This window comes from Amblyomma mixtum, chromosome 5 (genome assembly GCF_055824585.1).
Source record: "Amblyomma mixtum isolate Tamu chromosome 5, ASM5582458v1, whole genome shotgun sequence".
NCBI classification, from domain to species: Eukaryota; Metazoa; Arthropoda; class Arachnida; order Ixodida; family Ixodidae; genus Amblyomma; species Amblyomma mixtum.
The window spans coordinates 159,174,355-159,188,834 of record NC_143016.1 but is presented as its reverse complement, the minus strand read 5'-3'; the positions used below and the strand labels follow the sequence as shown (position 1 = coordinate 159,188,834).

Genomic DNA, 14,480 nt, shown 5'->3' with positions numbered 1-14,480 from the left:
TTGTTGCCTAAACAATTTTTTCTAGTAAGTCTGATTCTGTTACTTTATCCAGCTGCTTTATTGCAAGGCCTTGTGCCCCCCCCCTCCTCTTCTAATTTTGTCGAGTCTAGCAGCACCGTTTTTGAATAAAAAAAAGAATGAACTTACCTTCCTGCATTTCTATGCTTACAAGCATGTGTGCACATAGTTCTGCTCAGAAATTTTGGTGCTACTTATTTGCTTTGAGCCAAGTCTGCATACTTCTTAGGATTCAAGGTGCAAAGAAGGATACAAAAATAACAATACTGTAGTTGCCTCCACTTTGGCAGACTGCGCAGGTAAAACCAGCTGTTCCCGAGTGACATCAGTCCAGTGCAAAATTGCTGAGATTCCTTCATGACATATCTTTTTGTGGCAGGGTCATAACTTGACTTACATGAGATGAAGCCAGCGTCCTGTACTAGGAGGCTTAGCCCCAGTAAAACATTGAGGTAACAGATATCTGGTCAGTGCCTCGCAACTGCACTAACGCCCTAGCAGACCGCTCGCCACAAGAGGCTGCAAGGCCTCCATCCTGCCTACAAACAATGGGGTCACTCAGTGCACCAAAACAAGAGTGCCATCATGCTGAACCTACAAGAGGATTAACTGCAACATAGGGCCAAACATTGCCAGGTTTATTATTTAGTTTTTAAATGCCAGCATTATCAAAGTACAAAACTGTCCTTTACTAACAATTAGGGGTGTGCGAATATTCGAAATTTTCGAATATATTTCGAATATTATAATTTTAGTATTCGAATTCAATTCGAGATCCAAGTATTTGTGTTGTTTCGAATATTCGACCCGACGCGAATATTCGTATCTAGCCGAATATTCATTGTGAGCACCGGCGTTCATTTCGATCCGCAAGCCCTATCTACAGATACATAACAACATGGCGGCGCCTACACGGAAGGAAAATTCTTTCTTCCTCCAAGGGCCATGCCGTAGCTGACTGCGCTGGTGAGCTTCTTTGTGGCTATACCTGCGAAGCTGGTATAGTCAGAGGTGTGCACGAAGTACCTCGCAATACGTGCCAGGTCAGTGCCAAGTGAGAGGGCATTTTCTGTGGCTGGAGGAGTCGTTTCAGTTAGAAGGGAACTACTTCTGCCTGACCATGTGGTGCAGCTGGTTTTCCTTCACGACAACCTTTTACGTCATCCCAGCAACGCGCTTTTGTGCTGATGGCAAGTTAGCCTTAATCAATGCTGTGTACTAGCCATCTTCTCTGATATTTCCACTCTTCTAAGAATAATGTTCGAGACTTTGATACTTTTTGTGCAGCCACACACATATTTTGTGTTAATTTATTCATCAATAGTTGAACTGTGATGTTCTTGGGTGCCCAAATAAATGTTTTGTAGTGATTAAATGCGTCTGTCCTTGATTATTCGATATTCAATTCGATATTCGGAGCTAAGTATTCGTATTCGATTCGTATTCGAAAAATTTGATATTCGCACACCCCTACTAACAATGCATTACATGCGTAGGGAGATCGCTCTGAAGGTGCGTTGATGAACATATTTTAGTTTCCCTCGGCACGTATGCTAAACATTTGCACGTCTTTACTGAGCCTGAGAACTTGTCAGTGTGCTGGCATTGTCCATATGCTGCTGCAGTGAAATAAATATTAATTAGTCAGCTCCATGCTTCTTTGGCTCCCATTTCAAAGTAGGCCTGCCCTTTATTCTTGCAGACGCTGTTCCGGAATACATGGCACCTGGAGATGGTGAATGTGTTGTGTTGTGGAAAATCCAGCAATCTTTGGATGAATGGAACAAACATGTCAAGGGTCAGGACTCAAACATTTGGCAAAAGCACCTAGGAAAGGAAAATTTATAGCACAATTTGGACAGTTCACTGGTAATGGTACATTATTAGCCAACAGTAATGCACTATACTTGGTCTTGGGACACATACCTTCAGAAACTGTCTCGATCATTTTATTGGCGCTGGTATGCAATGGACCCCGGCTAAGAGTCAGCCAAAATCCTGTTTCGGAAAAGCTCTATAGGTGCATACTAAGTGGAACATATATTTGGATTTTCAAGGACACTGCTATCAGCTGAGAATTGCATTCAACACTCAGAATTATACAACCATGCCCCTATTTGCATTTGGCCAGTTGATACAATGCACACTTTACCAGTTCTGACCTCTTTTCTGCGGAACCATTGTGTTCAAGGTATTATTCGGGCTCTCCAAGCTCTCCAAGTCAAAAGTCTAGGAGTGCTTTTTAATGAACATTTATCTTGGGATGAGCACGTTTCAAAGGTCAGGGACAAGTTGTCCAAGGTTGCTGGTATCGTGTCCCGACTGCGATACCTTTTACCAAAACATATTAAGCAGATGCTGTACAATGCACTGTTTTCTTCTGTTGTTAATTATTGTATTTTGGTATGGGGCACAACATCGTTTATTAATATTAAACGGGTACATATACTTCAGAAGAAAATTGTTCGGAATATTGTTAATGCTTAACGATTTGAACACACCGAACCGATTTTTGCATCTCTTAGCATTACCCCCCTGCCACAAGTTTTTGAAAGTATACTGTTAAGGCGGTATAAAACAAGTATTAGACAAAACAATCCATTTATGATGAACCTGTCGAACTTAAAATGTAAAGAACAGAAGTACACCACACGTACTGGTTTCACATGGTTCGTGCCAAAAACTCGAATTACAGTCGCCAAATGCTTTGCTATAACCTTCCGTGCTCATTAAATAAGGCATCTAAATTGCTGTAACCCTAGGTATCGTCGGCACTGCGTGTCACGGAGATTTTTACTCATGATTTGTACTTTTTTTTTTTCCCCCTGTGTGCTCACTTGCCGTGGACTGTACAACATTCTGGTGCTGCTGTCAAGTTATTGTAGGGTGCGTCGACCTCTGTCAAGCCTTCTCTCTGGCTTTTTGTCGGCGCACCCAACATCCTCAAGATGTTGAATAAAATTGAATTGAATTAAATTAAACCCATCCATGCCACAACCCCCGCTTTCCTTTTAGCGCCTCATTTTCAGGCTCAAATGTAGCACACTGTTCCAATATATGCCATCTTGATAGCATTTGGGTATTTTTATTAGGGGCTGTGCCCAGGGGCAGATTTATAAGTCACCCTTGGAGGGGCGGTCCCATTTGAACCATGTCTACATTATTCGTAAAGAAAAATGGGGTTCAGCGTTGTTTTCGAAATTGAAATTTCTTGCTGGAGGGGGGGCAAAAATTCGCCCCTGGCTATGCCTCTGCATTCTCTTTGCATACGTGGCACGCAGGAAAGGGATACAGGCCAAGGCATTCCTAGGCACCACAGAAAGCCTTGGGGGTCCTCCAGGGCGAAGTTTCAAGGCTTGCTCAGCAACCCATGCATTTCAGCACATTTATTCTGTCCAAAACTACGAACACATCTTGTAGTGACGGAATAATTCTTGAAAGGTAGATGTTTGCCACTTGATCTTATCTGGAAAAGAAAGAACAGTGAGCTATAGTCAACATTTGTCCACTCCTGTGGATAATTCCTAACCAGAGTTCATCATGTAAGCTTTAGTACACCTTTAGTACTGAGAAATGAGTATTTTGCTAATGAAGCACGCCTATCCAGTAGCCAAAGGACATGCCTATATGTTGGACTTGTGTGCACTGTCGGGAAGTCTGCCAAACTACTCTTTTCAAACTCCCTGACTTTTGCATGTTTTCCCCACTAAAATTTCAGCCAAAGTTCACTGACCAATGAAAAGACTACAAAACACAGTCACCTGTAAGATCATGAACAGTATTGTAATTCAGTTGGAACAAAAAAAAAACAAGCACTATTTATTGAAACTGCAAATACTGCAGTGAAAAAGGATCTCTTTTGAGAAAGCGTTTCTTTTTTTTCCTGTACGAAGTCCAGCTTTAGGCTGCAATTTATGACGCGATCATTGCTTTTAAACCAGCCCTTCAGTACGGATGGCTACCCTTTCCTTCCAAGCAACTGATGATTGCATGAAGTGTGTGCAAACCTATTTTTTTTTTTTTTTGAGCAATGGCTTCAAATAGAATAAAATGCTCTTGAATAGTTCAAATATTGAAACAGACAGTATAGACACATGCATTTCACCCAAACATAGAGATGAATAGAAACGGACCTTGCACAAAAATATTCCACATCATTTATTGCATTCTAATGCCATCCAGCACCATATAATGAGGCAAGGGATTGGTTTGGTTTGGTTTATTGGGGTTTAACGTCCCAAAGCAACTCAGGCTATGAGGGAAGCCGTAGTGAAGGGCTTTGGAAATTTCGACCACCTGGGGTTCTTTAACGTGCACTGACATCGCACAGCACACGGGCCTCTGGAATTTCGCCTTCATCGAAATTCAGCTGCCGCGGCCGGGATCGAACCCGCGTCTTTCGGGTCAGCAGCCGAGCGCCGTAACCATTGAGCCACAGCGGCGGGATTGAGGCAAGGGAAGTAATCTAGAAGCTAAATATCATACAAGGCATAACTCTGTATATGGGAAAAGTTATGATAGTAAGACTTAATTTTTACATGACAAGGGAGTTGCTGAATGTTGCCATGAAACACTGTAAACTGGCCAACATGTTCTGCAAGTAGAGATCCTCTTGTTATAGTTCAGATATAGAAAAGGAGTATTTCCTTTCAGTTGCTGATAAGGCTAGATATCCCTCACTAGTGGAGTGAGGTCAACCTGAGAGAGGACAGAGCTATGCATTGCTGTCAAACAAAACATGACTTGCAAAACGTACAAAGAGCAACAGTTTAAGATACAAAAGAGCACGACAACCCCTTTCATGCTCCCTTGTGACACCTCTTGGCATAGCTCTGGCTGGAATGGCACCCCAAAAAGTGTTCTTGATGGCACCAAGCTTGCTCAGCCCTTTATCAGTTTCGCCACACTACAATCCCCCATGGTAACGGGCCTGTAAGTGCTGTCACACTTCAACTAGGAATGAGTATAATGATTTAGGCAGCCGTTTTTGTCCCTGGCACATCGACAATGCCCGACTGATCTAAGTGCTTAGATTTTGAATGTTGTTAAAATTATGCTTACAAATTTTTATGCTACCTCATTGGTTCATAAGAGCAGAGATATCTGACGGCATTGCACAGGCTTTCACAAGAGTAACAGACAACTTCAGTAGGAGAAACTTTTGGGAAATTCCATAAATGATACTCTACACGCACACAGGGATGTCATACACTACATTTACACGTTTCAAAAAGGCACCCTTCAAGAAGAGGCCAGACCAGGCATAACATTTACCTACATATCGTCGAAACTGAGCATTTTCCTTCGTGCTCGAAGCTTCTATAGCACTGTGCAACACGAAACAATAAAGGCTACGAAGTTGTCTTTAAACCGAAACATGAATACAAAAGTTATATTTTAATATTTTAAACAAGTATGAACACCAATTTTTGGTTCATTCTTTTTTTTTCTTTAAAATGATGTGAAAGACATTAATATACATGAAGAATCGAGAAGAATTGTCCTGAGCCTGCTCAATAATTACAGTATAGAATAATATCCCTGTCACATGGTTAAGTTAAAGCCCTTTAAGATAATGCTTCTTTATATAAAAGGAGTTACATGAGGTGTCACAATGGAAAGTTAAAGGATGCGTTGCTAAAGAGCTCTTTAATAAGGCAGCACAGCGATCTCTCTCAGTGAGCTAAAGGAGCACTCCTGTTCCCAGTGAGCAACACAATACAGTGAAATATGTTATAGCGAACATGCAAAAAATCATAAAATAGTTCGCTATACCCAAAATTCATAATATAAAATTTCTCAGAAATGCGCGCAACAGCAACGCAATTTAGTCATTGAAGGGATAGCATTTCTGGCGATGCTTACTAGAGGAATGGAGAGACGTTTTCCCAGGTTTCGGTGGCATTTTAAAGGCACTCGCAGCCTATTCCAAAGGCCGCAAAAAACCAAGTGCCAGTTATGCATGTATAATGCGCTGTTTGTGCCAGACACAAACAGCACAGGTTGTGCCAGGTTTTGTCGGGCACAGCTGAGCATAACACTGTAAAGCACCGTAGCAGTGCACATAAAGTCTTTCGTACCTATTTCAGCACCCATTTACTTTTGAACAACGACCCCATTGTATTAGCTTCCATGATGTGAAACTTTAGAGGACTCTGCTATCACAAGGTTGATGTCCAATCAATGAAACTTTCTCTATGCTGTGGGAAAATTTATGCTCACAAGGCGTAACTCTGAAAGGTTTCTTTCCAAACTGTGGCTGTACACAGTGGTCGCACATATAGCCCTGCAATTTCTTTACCTGTGAGACAGCTACGGCCTTGCATAATCGAAGTGGAAAGCCAGACTCCAAAGGCTTCTTTATCTGAAGGTTAAAGGCTTCTTCACTCACAAGAAGGCTAGATTTAGTCACAGCCGAGTTAAATCCAGAGTAGGCTATGCCACATTTTACTAGCTTTGTAAGAGAACGGTCAGAGGGCAAGAAATCTTTTTGGATGTTGCCACGAGAGAAACAAACATGCCTGTTATGGTAGGAAACAACTGCAACCTTAACCCATTTGCGCCCAACGTACTTTTAAAAGTACAGTTAAATGTTTTATGATTTCAAAACGAAAGATTGAATTTTTCTTGTCAAGTAGATCAGGCTTTTGACACCAGGGGATCGGCCGAAGCCCCTTAACTAAGAAGGCGCATTTCCTCTTCTCAGTATGTCATCCTTCCATAATGAAACTTCACGATGTTTGTTTGCCATAACTGCACCAGCAGTCTCTGCCTTACAATTTTCTTGCGGCCATGTTTATGTACATGTTACGCTAGTTTCAAGTATAGAGCAGCATGAAAGATGAAAGTAAACAATAGATGCTTTGAATGTCCTGCACCAAAGCTTTCGTTTTTTTTTTTTTTGTGCTATAATGAATTACATGCTGCTGTACTTTCTATAGTACGCTGGGTCTTCCTGTGTGCACAATGGCACCCATTTATTCCAGGTCATAGCTCTTATGGTTCCTCACAATTCATTGAAAAAAAAAAAAAAACAGTTTGTCTGCTTAGCGAGGCCTCAGAGACTGCTGCACTTGTCGCTAGCTATCCTGAATATGAAGTTGGTGTGACTTTAATTGGTCACAATAAAGTTTTGGTTATAAGAACTAGATGTTCACAGAGCAGACGGTTACTGTTATGCATTTCACACCCACTGCGGAAAGTCCTCGAGTTCGGAGAAGAAACTTTTGCAAGCACGCATTGTCCTGCCGTTGCCTGAGGTAATTTCAATGCTTAGTGACCATTTCATCTTTTTTGGCAACTTTTTTACCAGTTGAGACATTCTCATAACGCTCCGCCTGGAGGAATTTCGGGCTACAGGAACCATTCGCCAAATGGGTTTAGGACAAGTCCACTCAGCCCAAAGAAAGCAACGGAATAGAAGCAGCCACGAAAAATTGGTTCTTGCTTCAGTAGTGTAGGTTATGTGCTTTTATTGAAGTCTAAGGACAACAGTGTAGTCAGTATGGCCTGCAACTGTAACAGCATTGAGCCTACATGTTTTGTAAAGGGGTTGTTTCCTAAAGTGCACAAAAAACAGGACTTCTGCAAGCCAAAACTGCAAGCCAAACAAAGGCCACTTTGCAGTTGTGAACTATCTACCATATTGCTAGACACGAGCCTGCTGACTATTTTCGCTTTGGTAAGAGCGTTAGTCGTCCTTACCTACACCTTGACATGTAGTAACCAGCGGTACGCAGACACTCTGGCTCAATCGTATCTGATGCTTCTTTGAAAAGGAGAAAACTTCCCGCGCAAATCAGAATAGCTGCGGTGCCAGTAGAGCCAGAAAAGATTGATGAGGGCCTGCAAGAGGTGTTATATCACCCTGCATACAAATCACGGACACATTAACAAAATTCACACCACCAAATTGGAGTGGAGCGCAGTAGCCACATGTGCTATGGGGAGGATTCAGCGTACTATAAAATGTACACCTGTGTAACTTTGGAACGAATGAAGCAATCATAACGAAATTTAAGTAATCTGGTTTTCTTTATAAAAAAGCATTATGTGCTAGAAATGAAGAAAATCCCTTAGATTTTTCTTGGGCCATGATGGGTTAAGGAACTATATGGGCTGATCATTGGGCACTTCTACTGTAAAGCTGATGGAAGTCGGACTGCCGCTAAAAGTCCCGAATACAACCGCTACAGTAGTTTCAACAGTAAGATGAAGAGGCAGTGCTACCACCAAAAAAAAGGTGTCGATATACCCATATGCACTTCTCACACAAGTATGTTGCAGCAGCCACGTCACCTTGCAGACAGCAGCTAAACTTAGCAAGGAAGATTTTGCAATGTATCAGCGTGACACACAGAAGCAAACACCCTTATAACAGTTTGTATATGCCTGGCTTCCGAGATGTAGGTTTCTTGCTTCGAAACCCTAAGTGACTCAACATAATGGCAACCGCCTTCCCTCTAGGGAGTTCTCTTAAAGTACACACATCTATGGGGAGCACTGGTGGGCAGGTTTCAGAGTTTTTTTTTTCAGTTCAACACAACAGCGTGCACTGCATGCAGGAACAACTGCACGACATCTGCAGCTGGGTTGATTTCAGCTGAGTGCAGAAATAAGCAAAATGGTGGTTTGAGCTAGTTGGTACATCTTTAAAATTTCACCAGCGCTGCGACTAGGAACAAGAACAGAGAAGGAAGACAAGGACAAGCGCTACTAACAACTGAAAGTTTATTTGAAAAAACACAGATTATATGCACACAATGACAACCCAAAGCGCCTGCGCTTCCCGCAAAAAGCACGCAATAGAAAGTTAAGAATCTAGATACAAAATTTCACATTCATTTAAGTTTACAGATGGTGTGCTAACGCACGTGTCGCTGTTCTTGTGAATGTGATAGGCTTCACACAACTCCCTAGTCAGCTGATCTGGATGTCTGAATTTAATCTTTGCCCTGTTAAGCAGTGGAAAGCATGCTTTTTTATTAGACACACCGGGTTTGTTCAGATGACTGTCTCTGTAATGAAGGGACAGATTTGATGAAGGAGCACCATTCAGAGAGGTTTTATGCTGACGTAGGCGTGTATTTATGCATTTCCCGGTTTGCCCAATGTAATTCTTGCCGCATTTAAAAGGTATGTCATATACCACTCCCTCTGCACATGGCACAAAGGGTGACTCATGATCCACCTGGCAGGCAAACCGGGAAATGCATAAATACACGCCTACGTCAGCATAAAACCTCTCTGAATGGTGCTCCTTCATCAAATCTGTCCCTTCATTACAGAGACAGTCATCTGAACAAACCCGGTGTGTCTAATAAAAAAGCACGCTTTCCACTGCTTAACAGGGCAAAGATTAAATTCAGACATCCAGATCAGCTGACTAGGGAGTTGTGTGAAGCCTATCACATTCACAAGAACAGCGACACATGCGTTAGCACACCATCTGTAAACTTAAATGAATGTGAAATTTTGTATCTAGATTCTTAACTTTCTATTGCGTGCTTTTTGCGGGAAGCGCAGGCGCTTTGGGTTGTCATTGTGTGCATATAATCTGTGTTTTTTCAAATAAACTTTCAGTTGTTAGTAGCGCTTGTCCTTGTCTTCCTTCTCTGTTCTTGTTCCTAGTCGCAGCGCTGGTGAAATTTTAAAGAAACAAGCAATGCAGTCAAATCACATCACATGCAGAGCAGTTCGGTGCTGCCACCTGTTGTCCACAGTTTTCAGTGCCACTCACTGTAAATGGTTGAGGCATTGCTTGCACTGTTGTTGCAGTGCTTTCCCATCTAGGCTTTAAGTGGTTGCTGTGTGGGTGCTATATTGTGCCATATTGCTAGTGCCCGGACTGCCTTTACATTATTGATCATCCTGGTATTCTACTGATGCTACACTATCCTCCTGTGCATCTTTCTCTTCTATGGTGATCTCAGACTCCCGTCATCTATGTCGTGATCATTCCTTTGCTTGGTACAACACATGCAAATCAACTGTTGGAAATGCTTCACTGTCCAGTAGTTAAATGCAGTTGCTGTTCCTGATGACTTTCTCAAAGGCTTCAGCACCATGTGATGAGGAAAGTGGAGGCAAAACCCACAGGCAAACTATATTTGCATAATGTGCGTGGTAGATCATAATGGCAGCAACCCCACCCCCTCTTGGATGTCCTCACAGGCTTTTCCGAAATATTCATGCACAGTGCATCCATGGCAGCTCTGTCTTTCTCCCAACGTGGTTCAAAAAAATCCTACAGTAGCACTCTTTCAAGGGCCATGTCATTCGTGATAAGGATTAAAACGATGCATTACTGTGATGCATGGTCAGAATTGAACAAGATCACACAATGTGCTAGTATATAACCTCATAACAGAATGATTGAGAAGGTACTTGCTGCATCGCTGCAAGTTATGTGTGTCAACCCGACCTTGAATAGACAAAACTTATCAGGAAAGACACAGCTAAATTATTAAAAAAAAATCATTAGGACCTGCCTGGCAAAGGAAGCTAGACAAAGATGCTTTAGTGCACTGTCCACGGATTTCACAGGCAAAGTTCTCGGCTTTTTATAAAAAGACACGTGTAAATCTGGCAATGCATTGCTTGGCTATGCTCACTTTTGTTTATGTACTGATGGTATCTGTTTTTCTTTGAGGCCTCTTTATTCCCCTCTGTTTTGTTACTTCATTTTGCCATGTTTTCCTGGCTTTGTGTGATGATGTTGCAGCTGTCTGAATAAAGGATTGTGCTGCTTGAAAAATTCAACTTAAAGTCAATGCTTGTCTCACCTCGCTTATTTCCTCTGCTTCATCCTTGTTTTTTTTTCACACTGTTTAACCCAGAAAAAATATGCAACAACATCTTTTGTAGCACTTACCTATAGGGCTGAAACAACGATAATAGTAAAATTTTAAACTTGACTGAGGACAGCAGAGCGAGAAATAAAAGGAAACATTCAGAGATAGATGGCTGCAAGGATTCGAGAATACACGTGAGCTGAAGTAACCTAGCTATCCGATGTCAGCCCCATATCCGAGTGCTAGCTCAATGTGTCTTCTTGCAGGGCTAAGAAGGTTGGAAAAGCTAAAGGCTGGCGCAGAAGAAACAAGCAAGAGGTGAAAGATAACTCCCAGATGGGGGGCTGTTTGTACTTGCGCTGTAGTCTATCGTCTGCCATTTTCATGTGACCATGCATATATTTTAGACATATTTTATCCACAAGTCGGAGCCCATGTGCATTAGCCAGCCATCTGTATCCCTGAGAGATAAGAATGTCATCTTCTCAGGCAAGATCTGAAAACTGGCTTCAACATCAGTTTCATGTTTGTGTCTCTTTCACTGTATGAGATGAGCCTAGGCACTGCCCACTGGCCAGATTTGTACTCTGTTTTAGTCACTGTTTTTTGTCTTGCGTTACATGTCATAATGTCATACAATTCCTGTGATAGACAGCTCTCTTCTACAATAAAGTTTTAAAGCTGTGTGTCAGTGCTAGTCATGTGTTCCCTTCTATTTATATTGTCACCTTTTCATTTCCTTATCACAAGCTCTTCTAGACTATCAAAATACCTCGCACATGATATCCTAGTTAACCAGTAGTTTATTAGAGCGACAAAGTAAGAGGCAAGACATTGGAAAAATGCAGTCGTCACCAAAGGATAAGTGGAATGATAAGGTTAAGAAATTATCTGGGAAAGCCTGTTCATGGCAAGTGCAAGACAATGATAACTAGTGATCACTGGAAAGAAGTTTTTCCCTGCAATATAATTAAACACTGCTTCTCAACATCTCCAAATTGAAAGCCACTTAAAATGTGCCACAAAGTGTTTCAGAGGAATTTCCCACGCAAATTTCAGCTCCATACCTGACTTTCCCTTTGTCCAGAAATGAATCTTAGAAATGCTAAATTATGAAGCCTCACAAAAACTTTGCCATGTATTTTTGTGCAAACGAAAGCATTTGCAGTATGCAGTGCGTGAATGTAGATGGAGGTTCCAAATAGACATGATTAAAGTTCAGTGTCCTCTGGCATACAAAACAATGTTCCACGTATGTTTTGAACTGTCACTGATTCAAAATACCTGGTTAAGAAGCGAGCATGTTAAAGTAAGAAACAATGACTATGTGGCATTAAGTTCACTTATGGCATGCATACGCTTCATTCCTGAGTATTTTCAAAATCCAGTATGCTTTCAAAGTAGAGCACTGCACGGGCCTCAATCTGAGGCCCAAGCCCGGCCCAGCCCCGCGGCTTCAAGCTCGGGCCCGGCCTAGGCCCGCTAAATTATCGCTCTAGCGAGCCCGGCTCGGCCCGTGAATCCCGGAGTGAAGCCCAGCCCGGGCCCGGTCAGTTTCACAGTAACGCTTGAGGTATACTGCTCACTCTGAGCAAGTAGACTGCTACTAGACCAACAAGAAACTGGCCGACAAAGGTTCTGAAACCACAGAAACCACGGATCATTTCGACCACCTGGGTTTCTTCAACGAGCAATGATACTACAAAGTACATGGCCGACAAAGGTTCTGAAACCACAGAAACCACGGATCATTTCGACCACCTGGGTTTCTTCAACGAGCAATGATACTACAAAGTACATGGCCGACAAAGGTTCTGAAACCACAGAAACCACGGATCATTTCGACCACCTGGGTTTCTTCAACGAGCAATGATACTACAAAGTACATGGCCGCCATGCTTGCCACATAAATACAAATGTGGCCGCCGAGGCTAGGAGCAAACCGTGGTTCCCCGGCTCAGTAATCAAGCGCCTTGACCACTAAGCCACTGCGGCGTGGAAATAAGGAAACAAATAAATGAATGAATAAAGCTTAGTTTTTTCTCAGCGCGTACTATAACCCATAGCCAATTCGTGTCGCTGCTCCGGGCCCGGGCCCGTGTTGTGCACTATTTCCAAGTACAGTACGTCCACTTTTCCCAAATCTTTATCAAATATTACCACTGCATGCACAAAAATAGCCCACACAAGACGTAACATTGCTTGGGGACAACTACTTGGACTAAGTAATGAGTATTTATCTATGTAAACACACACAAAGATTTGCCTGGGGTTCTCTTTTGGAAGAAGCATCTCCATATTGTGTGAAGGTGGGTGTCACCATAGTCGAATACAACTAAAGAATGGAACTGCTTTTCCCAGTCAAAGGACTCCCTTCCAGACAATGGTGTTGGCTGATTCTCATGGCAGGGCACTACAATATACAGAGGGGTCTATCCCCAACCATAGGGTGAAGGGATTATCCCCTTTCATCTACCACTCCCTGCTTTGTCACACTAGCAGGGTCATGAGAATCAGCCAATGCAATTGGCTGGAAAAGGGTCCTTTGATAGGGAAAAGCCGCTGCGTTTTTAGTTATGTCCAACTATATGCGAGTACATATTTATGTGGGGCCAATAAATTAAACTTTAACATATCAGTCTGCAAAGGTGTGCATGGAATCTTCCCAACCCACGCCGGTTTTTGTTTGTGCAGCTAGGTGCATCTGTGTTATGAAATTGAACTTCAGGGTTTATGTTTACGAACCGGTGTGGCCAGTGCTAGTCGTCGGTCTGGCGCACCCATACCCCGCATGCGGCCGCGAGAAAAAATGGGCACTTGGGACCTCGTTCAAAATTTCAGTCATTTTTTAAGCGCTGCAACATGACGGCCGTATAACCTGGTAGGGTGGCTTCACCACGCAGCAGTGGTGTCGCGTGAAGAAGGCATACGCCAAGCCGAAGTTCAGTTTTTATTCTCGCAACAAAATAGTTGTCAAGGAAGTTGAAGAAAAGACAGTAACATGCTTGGCTAAGCGGCACCTTCCTATAACGCCACACAGCACGGGAAGAAAGATGTCACACACAGGTTTATTGTCATACATGTCTAGCAGATGTCCTGCTTAAACACATACTTTTTTCTAGCTAAGCTCAGACCTGCTACTGCATATCGATATATTGAGCTACAATTTGCATAGCACAATCAAGAAGGTTACGCCGTGCACCCTAGTGATCACAATGCTGAAGCCAGCGTGCATCCAAAACCAGTTTACGATGCATGCATAGGCACGGCACAAAATATATAAAATAAATTAACCCACCTAAGTATTATGCTCCCGTATTGCACGCTTTACATAATCTTTGGATCAGGCCTGTTGTTCTCAGCTGAAAACTTCTCTCGGCGCGCTGAGCGACCGAGCTGCCTGCAGGCTGGGTTGGGTTCTCGAGCTTATCACCTTGTGGCCTCTCGTGGTGGCGAGCAACCTGCGAAATGAGTATCTCACTGAGCACACTGAGCACCTTTCCGATACACTGTTTCCTCCTCGCGAAACAAAAAGAGCGTGCATAGACTGGAACTCCACTTATCGTTTGTGACTGCAAGCTTGCGAATACTGAGCGGCACGCGTCAGATTGAGGCAGAGTGGCGCCATTTGCAAGCAGGCGCCCACGGTGGCGTCCCATCGTTGTCATG

The 14,480-nt window shown here is 42.8% G+C and overlaps 1 long non-coding RNA gene across 1 annotated transcript; it reads right to left on the bottom strand.

Annotated features, from left to right (window-relative positions):
* Nucleotides 1-105: 105 nt before the first annotated feature.
* Nucleotides 106-14,447, bottom strand: LOC149344285 (uncharacterized). Its single transcript, XR_016283193.1, has 3 exons — nt 14,110-14,447; nt 3,311-3,484; nt 106-1,786 (listed from the first exon to the last, which is right to left on the bottom strand). It is a non-coding gene; the product is annotated as an uncharacterized LOC149344285 (long non-coding RNA).
* Between the last annotated feature and the right edge of the window lie 33 nt (nt 14,448-14,480).